The sequence below is a fragment of the Triticum urartu genome, chromosome 2A (genome assembly GCF_056163025.1).
Source record: "Triticum urartu cultivar PI428250 chromosome 2A, HENAU_Tu73, whole genome shotgun sequence".
NCBI classification, from domain to species: domain Eukaryota; kingdom Viridiplantae; phylum Streptophyta; class Magnoliopsida; order Poales; family Poaceae; genus Triticum; species Triticum urartu.
In genome coordinates, this window is record NC_141874.1 from 432,516,340 (window position 1) to 432,531,214 (window position 14,875).

A 14,875-nucleotide genomic window follows, 5' to 3' on the forward strand; every position below is an offset into this window, starting at 1 on the left:
TCAAATTTGAATTTATTCAGGTTTGAATTCAAACTTCAACTGGCCATATCTCCTAAACCGTAGCTTTGATTGATGTGATTCTTTTTGCACCGTGTCACCGTTGCCAAACCCTATCACTTGGACCTATCTCACGATATTTTTCACACATTATGATCTGTCCATAGTAGTTTTACTCGTATGCCTAGTATGCACTGTGGTCCATGTCACAATTTTTGGCACCCATGCCCTATGTTGTTTTGCACTTAGTATTTACTTCTGATAATTAAGTGTGTTGTGTGTTCATTTGGATTTTCTGAGTCTTTTCATGTTGCATGTTATTTGGTTCTCTGAAATGATTGCTTATGTGAATGCAATGTTTGACTTTATAGATTTTCATTGGAGAGTGACGAATAGTTCTATTAAGTAAATTTCTGAGAGTGATATAATCTTCATCAACTATTACCAGGCAAGTTCACATTTGACCATTCCTTCAATTACCTATGTTTTTATTATGCACTTAGTCCTTTTGTGGTAGGATTGCATGGTAGGATTTATTGTTTCCAGATGGCTATGCCATTACCTAGTAGTTCATTTGAGGTAGGTCTGATCTATACATCCTTGTCACCAACGTGTAAGTTTATTTTATTTTTTTGCCTCGCCAAATGTAGACGTGGTTTGGGAAGCGAACATGGTGAGATATGAGTGACAAAGTAGTAATCAGGACCAAGATAACTTAATGAACTACCTGGGCGGAGGTTTGGTTTGAATGGTGGCGAAGTACAGTGGGAGCTGATACGTCTCCAACGTATCTATAATTTTTGATTGCTCCATGCTATATTATCTACTATTTTGGACTATATTGGGCTTTATTTTCCACTTCTATATTATTTTTGGGACTAACCTATTAACCGGAGGCCCAGCCCAGAATTATTGTTTTTTTACCTATTTCAGTGTTTCAAAGAAACAAAATATCAAGCGGAGTCCAAACGGAATAAAATCTTCGGGAATGTGATTTTCTCACCGAACGTGATCCAGGAGACTTGGACCCTGCTCCAAGGAACAAAAAAGGCGGTCACGAGGTTGGGGGCACCCCCCCCCCCTAGGGCGCGCCCCCTACCTCGTGGGCCCCTCGTTGCTCCTCCGGCGTACTTCTTCCTCCTATATATACACATGTACCCCCAAACGATCAGAACAGGAGCCAAAAACCTAATTCCACCGCCGCAACTTTCTGTATCCACGAGATCCCATCTTGGGGCCTGTTCCGGAGCTCCGCCGGAAGAGGGCCGTCATCACGGAGGGCTTCTACATCATCGTAGCCCCTCCGATGAAGTGTGAGTAGTTTACCTCAGACCTTCGGGTCCATAGTTAGTAGCTAGATGGCTTCTTCTCTCTCTTTGAATCTCAATACAAAGTTCTCCCCCTCTCTTGTGGAGATCTATTCGATGTAATATTCTTTTGCGGTGTGTTTGTTGAGACCAATGAATTGTGGGTTTATGATCAAGTCTATCTATGAATAATATTTGAATCTTCTCTGAATTCTTTTATGTATGATTGGTTATCTTTGCAAGTCTCTTCGAATTATCCGTTTGGTTTGGCCAACTAGATTGGTAGTTCTTGCCATGGGAGAAGTGCTTAGCTTTGGGTTCGATCTTGCAGTGTCCTTACCCAGTGACAGAAGGGGCAGCAAGGCACGTATTGTATCGTTGCCATCGAGGATAACAAGATGGGGTTTATTTCATATTGCATGAATTTATCTCTCTACATCATGTCATCTTACTTAAGGCGTTACTCTGTTTTTAACTTAATACTCTAGATGCATGCTGGATAGCGGTCGATGAGTGGAGTAATAGTAGTAGATGCAGAATCGTTTCGATCTACTTGTCATGGATGTGATGCCTATATACATGATCATGCCTAGATATTCTCATAACTATGCTCAATTATGTCAATTGCTCAACAGTAATTTGTTCACCCACCGTAGAATACTTATGCTCTTGAGAGAAGCCACTAGTGAAACCTATGGCCCCCGGGTCTATTCTCATCATATCAATCTCCATTACTTTAATCTTGCTTTGCTTTTTACTTTGCTTTTACTTTTTTACTTTGCATATTTATACCAAAAATACCAAAAATATTATATCTATCAGATCTCACTCTCGTAAGTGACCGTGAAGGGCTTGACAACCCCTAATCGCGTTGGTTGCGAGTAGCTATCGCTTTGTGCAGGTACGAGGGACTTGAGCGTGAGCTCCTACTGGATTGATACCTTGGTTCTCAAAAACCGAGGGAAATACTTACGCTACTCTGCTGCATCATCCCTTCCTCTTCGGGGAAAACCAACGCAAGCTCAAGACGTAGCAGGAGCATGCATGGGAAATCCATGGTGGTGCACCACTAGTGGATGGTCCGCCCAGGCTCAAAGAGATCAATCGTATTCTCATGTCTAGAAGCTTACGTGTGCAGCCACAAGCCAATATGGGCTCTGGCTTAGTCGAGTAGTTAGTGTGACCCCTTTCGGGATGGGCTAGCAGATGTAGAATGTTGTAGGTATACCGGCCTATCCGTGGGTTAAGGGGGGGCATTTTCGAAAGACTATGTCTCGGTCATCCTGTTCTCAAACACCAGGCAGTGCGAGAATTTTAAGGGAGGTGATCGAGTCTTGTGGGGAAAAGTGCGCAAACCTCTGCAGAGTGTTAAAACCTAATCGATTAGCCGTGTCCCCGGTTACGGACAACTTGAGCATCTAGTAGTGGAAATGTTGGGAGATCTCATCACCCTTAATTAAACAGTTGGGTTTTAATGAAACTTTGGGAATGGATTACTCATCCTATGCTATACAGTAGTGGTAGAATAATATATTTTATTCTAGGGAAAAACTAGCTTTATGCAAAAACTAAACTTAGAGCTTTCCACCAGCCAAATTGCATGTACAAATAGGTTCATTATTCTTATGATGTGACTTGCCAGTACATTCAATGTACTGACCTACAGGGCTGCAACGTCTTATGTTGTAGGGATTTTTTCTACGACGAGTAAGAGTTACGTTGTAGGGTTACGGTCTACACTCAACTTGCCGTTGGCGTTGATGGACTCCACACCCTTATGTTGTTTCCGCTGAGACTTATGAGGTATATATCAGTTTTATGTTATTTATACATGTGATTGCACTTTGATATATACATTGATGTACTGTGCGTGCCAGCATACCGATCCAGGGATGGCACGGATACACAGAGGCTTGACCATTTGAGGTCGGGTCGCTACACGCGCACACGTCCCCGCCGCCGCGTCCGCCTACCTCCGCCAAGGCCAGCGCGCTGCGCCGCTCCCCTCAAGTTGTGCCGCTACCGCTGGCGGCCACCTCCACTCGCTCGTGCCCCGCTTCCCCCGGCGTCGTTGCTCCTCCCCGCGGCCGCCCGTGCTCGCCGCCCCGTGTTGCGCTACTCCCCGCCCCGTGATGCTGCTGTTGTCGGAGCCGCTCCAGCCACCGCTGGTGCAGCTTCGCATCGGCCAGCGCTCTGTCGCCCGTCGTTGCCTCGCGCCCCCTGTCCGCTGCCTGCTGCCCCGCTCGCCGCGCCCCCCTGCTCCGGCTGCGCCCGTGGCCACCGGCGCCGGGCCGCAGTGCCCGAACCGCGCCTCACGCCCGCTGCCCGCTAAGGCCGTTGCCCGCTAAAGGCCCTCCAAGGGCCTATGACGTATGGGCCCCGCGCAGAGAAATGTTTTAATAAAAAAGGAATTTAAAATAATAATAATAATTTCATTAATTAATTAATTAACTAAGTTAATTAACTTAATTAATTTTGATTAATTAACCTAATCATTTAACTAATCTAGTTAATCCTGATTAGTTAGTCTCAATCAATGACAAACGGGGCCCATGTGTCAATTTGACTGGATCAACTGGGCCCTCTGGCCCCACATGTCATGCACATGCACACAATGCTGGGTACACTAATGTGTACCCATAGCATTTAGCTAGTTAATTTTCGAATTAATAATAACTCCAGAAATTGATTAGAACTTTGAAAATTAATATAAAATAATCCGTAAGGGCTTCACCTAAGCACTACGGCGTGGTGACGGTGTTGGTGAAGAACAGTCTCCGCAGGGCTTCACCTAAGCACTACGAAAACTATGACGGAGGATAAACTAGAGGAGACGGGGTAGCCGGCACACGGCTTGGTGTTTCTTGATCTGTCTTTGGTGCTAGCCCTACCCCTCTATTTATATGTTGAGCCCTGGGGTCGAAACTTGGAGTAAAACCCTCCTCAAAGTCGGTTTCACCCGAAAGGCAAGAGTCCTTCTCGGACTCCAGGGCTAGACGCTAGGGTTCCCGGCGTCTACCCCCTAGACGCCAGGGTTCCTGGCGTCTAGCCTCTGGTCTCCGCAAAACTTCCTTTTGCACTTTCCAAAAGCCTCGTGGGCTTTCCCCTTTGGCCCAGATAAAGTGTTCTCGTGCCCAAACATTTCGGGAAACATCCGGAACCCCTTCCGGTGAATTCTGGAACCCTTCCGGAGATCAAACACTACTATCCACATATCAATATTTACTTCCGGACCATTCTGGAGTTCCTCGTCATATCTGTGATCTCATCCAAAACTTCGAACAACATTCGGTCACCAACATACATAACTCATAGTACTATATCGTCAATGAACGTTAAGTGTGCGGACCCTACGGGTTCGAGAACTATGTAGACATGACCGAGACACCTCTCTTGTCAATAACCAATAGCGGGACCTAGATGCCCATATTGGCTCCTACATATTCTACGAAAATCTTTATCGGTCAGACCGCATAACAACATATGTTGTTCCCTTTGTCATCGTTATGTTACTTGCCCGAGATTCGATAGTCGGTATCTCAATACCTAGTTCAATCTCGTTACCGGCAAGTCTCTTTACTCGTTCCGTAATACATCATCCCGCAACCAACTCATTAGTTGCAATGCTTGCAAGGCTTATAGTGATGTGCATTACCAAGTGGGCCCAGAGATACCTCTCCCACAATCGGAGTGACAAATCCTAATCTTGAAATACGCCAACCCAACAAGTACCTTTGGAGACACCTGTAGAGCACCTTTATAATAACAAAGTTACGTTGTGACGTTTGGTGGCACACAAAGTGTTCCTCCGGTAAACGGGAGTTGCATAATCTCATAGTCATAGGAACATGTATAAGTCGTGAAGAAAGCAATAGCAACAAACTAAACGATCAAGTGCTATGCTAACGGAATGGGTCAAGTCAATCACATCATTCTCCTAATGATGTGATCCCGTTAATCAAATGACAACTCATGTCTATGGTTAGGAAACATAACCATCTTTGATCAACAAGCTAGTCAAGTAGAGGCATACTAGTGACACTCTGTTTGTCCATGTATTCACACATGTATTATGTTTCCGGTTAATACAATTCTAGCATGAATAATAAACATTTATCATGATATAAAGAAATAAATAATAACTTTATTATTGCCTCTAGGGCATATTTCCTTCAGTCTCCCACTTGCACTAGAGTCAATAATCTAGTTCACATCGCCATGTGATTTAATACCAATAGTTCACATCACCATGTGATTAACACCCATAGTTCACATCGACATGTGACCAACACCCAAAGGGTTTACTAGAGTCAATAATCTACTCCCTCCGTTCCTAAATACTTGTCTTTCTCGGCATTTCAACAAGTGACTACATACGGAGCAAAATGAGTGAATCTACACTCTAAAATATGTCTACATACATCCGTATGTAGTAGTCATTTGAAATGTCTAGAAAGACAAATATTTAGGAACGGAGGGAGTAGTTCACATCGCTATGTGATTAACACCCAAAGAGTACTAAGGTGTGATCATGTTTTGCTTGTGAGAGAAGTTCAGTCAACGGGACTGCCACATTAAGATCCGTAAGTATTTTGAAAATTTCTATGTCAACAATGCTCTGCACGGAGCTACTCTAGCTAATTGCTCCCACTTTCAATATGTATCTAGATTGAGATTTAGAGTTATCTGGATCAGTGTAAAAAATTTCATCAACGTAACCCTTTACGACGAACCTTTTTGTCACCTCCATAATCGAGAAACATATCCTTATTCCACTAAGGATAATTTTGACCGTTGTCCAGTGATCTACTCCTAGATCACTATTGTACTCCCTTGCCAAAAACAGTGTAGGGTATACAATAGATCTGGTACACAGCATGGCATATTTTATAGAACCTATGGCCAAGGCATAGGGAATGACTTTCATTCTCTTTCTATCTTCTGCCGTGGTCGGGCTTTGAGTCTTACTCAGTTTCACACCTTGTAACACAGGCAAGAACTCTTTCTTTAACTGTTCCATTTTGAACTACTTCAAAATCTTGTCAAGGTATGTACTCATTGAAAAACTTATCAAGCGTCTTGATCTATCTCTATAGATCTTGATGCTCAATATGTAAGCAGCTTCACCGAGGTCTTTCTTTGAAACACTCCTTTATGCTTTGCAGAATAATTCTACATCATTCCCGATCAACAATATGTCATTCACATATACTTATCAGAAATGTTGTAGTGCTCCCATTCACTTTCTTGTAAATACAGGCTTCACCGCAAGTCTGTATAAAACTATATGCTTTGATCAACTCATCAAAGCATATATTCCAACTCCGAGATGCTTGCACCAGTCCATAAATGGATCGTTGGAGCTTGCACATTTTGTTAACACCTTTAGGATCGACAAAACCTTCTGGTTGCATCATATACAACTCTTCTTTAATAACTCCATTAAGGAATGCAGTTTTGTTTATCCATTTGCCAGATTTCATAAAATGCGGCAATTGCTAACATGATTCGGACAGACTTAAGCATAGATACGAGTGAGAAACTCACATCGTAGTCAACACCTTGAACTTGTCGAAAACCTCTTGCAACAATTCTAGCTTTGTAGATAGTAACACTACTATCAGCGTCCGTCTTCCTCTTGAAGATCCATTTAATCTCAATGGCTCGCCGATCATTGGGCAAGTCAATCAAAGTCCATACTTTGTTCTCATACATGGATCTCATCTCAGATTTCATGGCCTCAAACCATTTCGCGGAATCTGGGCTCATCATCGCTTCCTCATAGTTCGCAAGTTTGTCATGGTCTAGTAACATGACTTCCAGAAAAGGATTATCGTACCACTCTGGTGTGGATCTCACTCTGGTTTACCTACGAGATTCGGTAGTAACTTGATCTGAAGTTACATGATCATCATCATTAGCTTCCTCAATAATTGGTGTAGTAGTCACAGGAATAGATTTCTGTGATGAACTACTTTCCAATAAGGGAGCAGGTACAGTTACCTCATCAAGTTCTACTTTCCTCCCACTCACTTCTTTCGAGAAAAACTCCTTTTCTAGAAAGGATCCATTCAAAGCAACGAATATATTGCCTTCGGATCTGTGATAGAAGGTGTACCCAACTGTCTCCTTTGGGTATCCTATGAAGACACATTTCTCCGATTTGGGTTTGAGCTTATCATGATGAAACTTTTTCTTATAAGCATCGCAACCCCAAACTTTAAGAAACGACAACTTTGCTTTCTTGCCAAACCATAGTTCATATTGTGTCGTCTCAACGGACTTAGATGGTGCCCCTTTTTAAGGTGAATGCAACTGTCTCTAATTCATGACCCCAAAACGATAGTGGTAAATCGGTAAGAAACATCATAGATTGTACTATATCCAATAAAGTACGGTTATGACGTTCAGACACACCATTATGCTGTGGTGTTCCAGGTGGCATGAATTTGTGAAACTATTCCACATTGTTTTAATTGAAGACCAAACTCGTAACTCAAATATTTGTCTCCGCGATCAGATTGTAGAAACCTTATTTTCTTGTCACGATGATTTTCCATTTCACTCTAAAATTCTTTGAACTTTTCAAATGTTTCAGACTTATGTTTCATCAAGTAGATATACTCATATCTGCTCAAATCATCTGTGAAGGTCAGAAAATAACGACACCCGCCGCGAGCTTCAACACTCATCGGATCGCATACATCAGTATGTATTATTTCCAATAAATCAGTTGCTCACTCCATTGTTCTGGAGAACGGAGTTTTTAGTCATCTTGCCCATAAGGCATGGTTCGCAAGCATCAAGTGATTCATAATCAAGTGATTCCAAAATCCCATCATCATGGAGTTTCTTCATGCGCTTTACACCAATATGACCTAAACAGCAGTGCCACAAATAAGTTGCACTATCATTATTGACTTTGCATCTTTTGGCTTCAATATTATGAATATGTGTATCACTACGATCGAGATCCAACAAACCATTTTCGTTGGTGTGTATGACCATAGAAGGTTTTATTCATGTAAACAGAACAACAAGTATTCTCTAATTTAAATGAATAATCGTATTGCAATAAACATGATCAAATCATATTCATGCTCAACGCAAACACCAAATAACACTTATTTAGGTTCAACATTAATCCTGAAAGTATAGGGAGTGTGCGATGATGATCATATCAATCTTGGAACTACTCCAACACACATCGTCACTTCACCCTTAACTAGTCTCTGTTTATTCTGCAACTCCCGTTTCGAGTTACTAATCTTAGCAACTAAACCAGTATCAAATACTGAGGGGTTGCTATAAACACTAGTAAAGTACACATCAATAACATGTATATCAAATATACGTTTTTTCACTTTGCCATCCTTTCTTATCCGCCAAATTCTTGGGGTAGTTCCGCTTCCAGTGACCAGTCCCTTTGTAGTAGATGCACTTAGTCTCAGGCTTAGGTCCAGACTTGGGCTTCTTCACTTGAGCAACAACTTGCTTGCCGTTCTTCTTGAAGTTCCCCTTCTTCCCATTGCCCTTTTGCTTGAAACTAGTGATCTTGTTAACCATCAACACTTGATGCTCTTTCTTGATTTCTACCTCCGTCGATTTCAACATCACGAAGAGCTTGGGAATCGTTTTCGTTATCCCTTGCATATTATAGTTCATCACGAAGTTCTACTAACTTGGTGATGGTGACTAGAGAATTCTGTCAATCACTATTTTATCTGGAAGATTAACTCCCACTTGATTGAAGCGATTGTAGTACCCAGACAATCTGAGCACATGCTCACTGCTTGAGCTATTCTCCTCCATCTTTTAGGCATAGAACATGTTGGAGACTTCATATCTCTCAACTCGGGTATTTTCTTGAAATATTAACTTCAACTCCTGGAACATCTCATATGGTCCATGTAGTTCAAAACGTCTTTGAAGTCCCGATTCTAAGCCGTTAAGCATGGTGCACTAAACTATCAAGTAGTCATCATGTTGAGCTAGCCAAACGTTCATAACGTCTGCATCTGCTCCTGCAATAGGCATGTCACCTAGCGGTGCATCAAGGACATAATTCTTCTGTGCAGCAATGAGGATAGACCTCAGATCACGGATCCAATCCGCATCATTGCTACTAACATCTTTCAACTTGGTTTTCTCTAGGAACATATCAAAAAATAAAACAGGGGAGCTAAACGCAAGCTATTGATCTACAACATAGATATGCTAATACTACCAGGACTAAGTTCATGATAAATTTAAGTTCAATTAATCATATTACTTAAGAACTCCCACTTAGAAAGACATCCCTCTAATCTTCTAAGTGATCACATGATCCAAATCAACTAAACCATAACCGATCATCACGTGAAATGGAGTAGCTTTCAATGGTGAACATCAATATGTTGATCATATCTACTATATGATTCACGCTCGACCTTTCAGTCTCAGTGTTCCGAGGCCATATCTGCATATGCTAGGCTCGTCAAGTTTAACCTGAGTATTCTGCGTGTGCAAAAACTGGCTTGCACCCGTTGTAGATGGACGTAGAGCTTATCACACCCGATCATCACGTGGTGTCTGGGCACGACGAACTTTGGCAACGGTGCATACTCAGGGAGAACACTTTTATCTTGAAATTTAGTGAGAGATCATCTTATAATGCTACCGTCAATCAAAGCAAGATAAGATGCATAAAAGATAAACATCACATGCAATCAATATAAGTGATATGATATGGCCATCATCATCTTGTGCTTGTGATCTCCATCTCCGAAGCACCGTCATGATCACCATCGTCACCGGTGCGACACATTGATCTCCATCGTAGCATCGTTGTTGTATCGCCAATCTTATGCTTCCATGACTATCGCTACCGCTTAGTGATAAAGTAAAGCATTACAGCGCAATTGCATTGCATACAATAAAGCGACAACCATATGGCTCCTGCCAGTTGCCGATAACTCGGTTACAAAACATGATCATCTCATACAATAAAATTTAGCATCATGTCTTGACCATATCACATCACAACATGCCCTGCAAAAACAAGTTAGACGTCCTCTACTTTGTTGTTGCAAGTTTTACGTGGCTGCTACGGACTTTAGCAAGAACCGTTCTTACCTACGCATCAAAACCACAACGATAGTTTGTCAAGTTGGTGTTGCTTTAACCTTCGCAAGGACCGGGCGTAGCCACACTTGGTTCAACTAAAGTTGGAGAAACTGACACCCGCCAGCCACCTGTGTGCTGTCACGTCGGTAGAACCAGTCTCGCGTAAGCGTACGCGTAATGTCGGTTCGGGCCGCTTCATCCAACAATACCGCCGAACCAAAGTATGACATGCTGGTAAGCAGTATGACTTATATCGCCCACAACTCACTTGTGTTCTACTCGTGCACAACATCAACGCATAAAACCTAGGCTCGGATGCCATTGTTGGGGAACGTAGTAATTTCAAAAATTTCCTACGCACACGCAAGATCAGGTGATGCATAGCAATGAGAGGGGAGAGTGTTGTCTACGTACCCTCGTAGACCGTTCGTGGAAGTGTTATATCAACGCGGTTGATATAGTCGTACGTCTTCACGATCCGACCGATCCAAGTACCGAAAGCACGGCACCTCCGAGTTCTGCACACGTTCGGCTCGGTGACGTCCTCGCCTTCTTGATCCACCAAGAGGGGTGAAGTAGTAGATGAGTTCCGGCAGCACGACGGCGTGGTGACGGTGTTGGTGAAGAACAATCTCCGCAGGGCTTCACCTAAGCACTACGAAAACTATGACGGAGGATAAACTAGAGGAGACGGGGTAGCCGGCACACGGCTTGGTGTTTCTTGATCTGTCTTTGGTGCTAGCCCTACCCCTCTATTTATATGTTGAGCCCTGGGGTCGAAACTTGGAGTAAAAGCCTCCTCAAAGTCGGTTTCACCCGAAAGGCAAGAGTCCTTCTCGGACTCCAGCGCTAGACGCCAGGGTTCCCGGCGTCTACCCCCTAGACGCCAGGGTTCCTGGCGTCTAGCCTCTGGTCTCCGCAAAACTTCCTTTTGCACTTTCCAAAAGCCTCGTGGGCTTTCCCCTTTGGCCCAGATAAAATGTTCTCGTGCCCAAACATTTCGGGAAACATCCGGAACCCCTTCCGGTGAATTCTGGAACCCTTCCGGAGATCAAACACTACTATCCACATATCAATCTTTACTTCCGGACCATTCCGGAGTTCCTCGTCATATCTGTGATCTCATCCAAAACTCCGAACAACATTCGGTCACCAACATACATAACTCATAGTACTATATCATCAACGAACGTTAAGCGTGCGGACCCTACGGGTTCGAGAACTATATAGACATGACCGAGACACCTCTCTTGTCAATAACCAATAGCGGGACCTGGATGCCCATATTGGCTCCTACATATTCTATGAAGATCTTTATCGGTCAGACCGCATAACAACATACGTTGTTCCCTTTGTCATCGGTATGTTACTTGCCCGAGATTCGATCGTCGGTATCTCAATACCTAGTTCAATCTCGTTACCGGCAAGTCTCTTTACTCGTTCCGTAATACATCATCCTACAACTAACTCATTAGTTGCAATGCTTGCAAGGCTTATAGTGATGTACATTACCGAGTGGGCCCAGAGATACCTCTCCGACAATCGGAGTGAAAAATCCTAATCTCGAAATACGCCAACCCAACAAGTACCTTTGGAGACACCTGTAGAGCACCTTTACAATCACCCAGTTACATTGTGAATTTTGGTGGCTCACAAAGTGTTCCTTCGATAAACGGGAGTTGCATAATCTCATAGTCATAGGAACATGTATAAGTCATGAAGAAAGCAATATCAACAAACTAAACGATCAAGTGCTATGCTAACGGAATGGGTCAAGTCAATCACATCATTCTCCTAATGATGTGATCCCGTTAATCAAATGACAACTCATGTCTATTGTTAGGAAACATAACCATCTTTGATCAACGAGCTAGTCAAGTAGAGGCATACTAGTGACACTCTATTTGTCTATGTATTCACACATGTATTATGTTTCCGGTTAATACATTTCTAGCATTAATAATAAACATTTATCATGATATAAGGAAATAAATAATAACTTTATTATTGCCTCTAGGACATATTTCCTTCATGTTCGGCCAGAGGGATCGAGCGTGTTGGGAAATGTGGTGCACCCCTACAGGGAAGTTTATTTATTCGAATAGCCGTGTCCCTCGGTAAAAGGACAACCCGGAGTTGTACCTTGACCTTATGACAACTAGAACCGGATACTTAATAAAACACACCCTTTCAAGTGCCAGATACAACCCGGTGACCGCTCTCTCACAAGGCGACGAGGAGAGGATCGCCGGGTAGGTTTATGCTATACATTGATACTTGGTTAACTTACCTCTACTCTCAGCTACTGGTTCAAGATGGAGGCTGCCAGAAGCGTAGTCTTCGGTAGGACTAGATATCCCCCTCTTATTCTGGCATTCTGCAGTTCAGTCCACAGATACTACCCATTTCATTGATACCAATGCATATGTAGTGTAGATCCTTGCTTGCGAGTACTTTGAATGAGTACTCACGGTTGCTTTGCTATTTATTTTCCCCCCTTTCCCGGTTATTGCGATCATATGATGGAGTCCAGGAGCCAGAGGATCCCGAGGATCTACGTGGAGTTCGGCTTCGAGGAGTAGTTAGGAGGTCCCAGGCAGGAGGCCTCGCCTTTTCGATCGTTGCTACTTTTGTGCTAGCCTTCTTAAGGCAAACTTGTTTAACTTATGTCTTTACTCAGATATTGTTGCTTCCGCTGACTCGTCTATGATCGAGCACTTGTATTCGAGCCCTCGAGCCCCTGGCTTGTATTATGATGCTTGTATGACTTATTTATGTTTTTAGAGTTGCGTTGTGATATCTTCCCGTGAGTCCCTGATCTTGATCGTACACGTTTGCGTGCATGATTAGTGTATGATTAAATCGGGGGCGTCACATATGTCTTGCATGTGGATACCCGTGGTGACAATGGGTGTTCTATTGATTCACTTGATGTATGTTTTGGTACTCAGCTTGTGGATTCCTGTGGTGACATCCGGGTAATCTATGCATGGGGGTTGATACATGTGTTCTTCCTACTTTCTCCTATAGAAATCTTGGGGCACTCTTTGAAGTTCTTTATGTTGGATTAAATATTATGAATTTGAAGTTGTTTGATGCGTATCGAATAATCAACTCACAGATACTTGTGATGACATTGGAGCATCTAGGTGACATTAGAGTTGGTTGATGTGTATCATATGGTGTTATTTTAGTACGAACTCTAGGGCTGTTTGTGACACTTATAGGAATAGCTTAATAGATTGATCGGAAAGGATAACTTTCGTACCCTACAAAACAATTTCGTCTTATATTCTCCGCTAGATAAGAACTTTGGAGTGATTCTTCGTCGCACGTTGAGGGATTGTTATATGATTCAATTATATTAGCACTCTTGGGAGATTGTAACTAGTGAAGATATGAACCCTAGGCCTTGTTTTCAAGCATTGCAATATCGTGTGTGCTCCGTTTTATCACTTCTACCTTGCTATTTTTATATTTTCATATTACGAAAACCTATATCTACTATTCATACTACACTTGTACCACCGTGTCCCTAGTAAGCCTCTACTAGACTAGCTCATTGACAATTCGTCACCCTGAGTGAGGAATGGTTATTCTTCACCCCCCCCCCCTCTATTTTAATATCAATGCACTGTAAAATCATAAATTTTATCTTATTTCAGACATAAAAAGAGAACGTAAAAAAATCTTCGTAAAAAATATTGTATGTTATGTAAAATTACAAATGTAAAAACATAATGTAAAATTTACATAAAATGTAATTTTTCTAATCTTATCACCTTTTTTCTTATGCCAAATTTTACACGGTGAATCAATATGAATGTAACTATTCGTATTTAAAATGTAATTTATTTGTGAAATGATCTTAAGATTACCTCGAGTGAAGAATAATTTATTCTGCACACTGGGTGATGAATAGACTTTCTATATATATAGGTAAATTATATGGGGCACCCACCTAGGTGCCTGGGTTGCACTAAGAAGGACAGGCTATAGAATAGGGATAACCATCCAATTTGCTATTGTGCAAGGACCGGCTAGATTTTGGAATCAAGAGAACCTTTGGTACACCATCATAACTTGCATGATCTTGAACGACATTGTCATTGAGAACGAGTGTGGATAAAATTTAGATTACACCTTCTATCACCTCACAGAAAACCGATGCGGCCAACTAGAAGGCAAGATCAAATCCAACGCTTTTGTTAAGGTGTACCATGACATCAGAGTCCGATACTCATAATGTTCTTCAAAAAGATATCATGGAGGAGGGTGGCATGGCATGGGCAACAACGCCCCTAGTTCCTTTCTTTTTTTTGAGAGTACGCAATCGCGTACCTTAGCTTTATAAAAGATGGAAATATGTACAAGAAATTGTTACAAATGAGAGGTATGATCTGGCACACGACCTAACCGATGTTTGCCAGAGATCCCCAGCTCCACTCCAACACTACACTCTACTA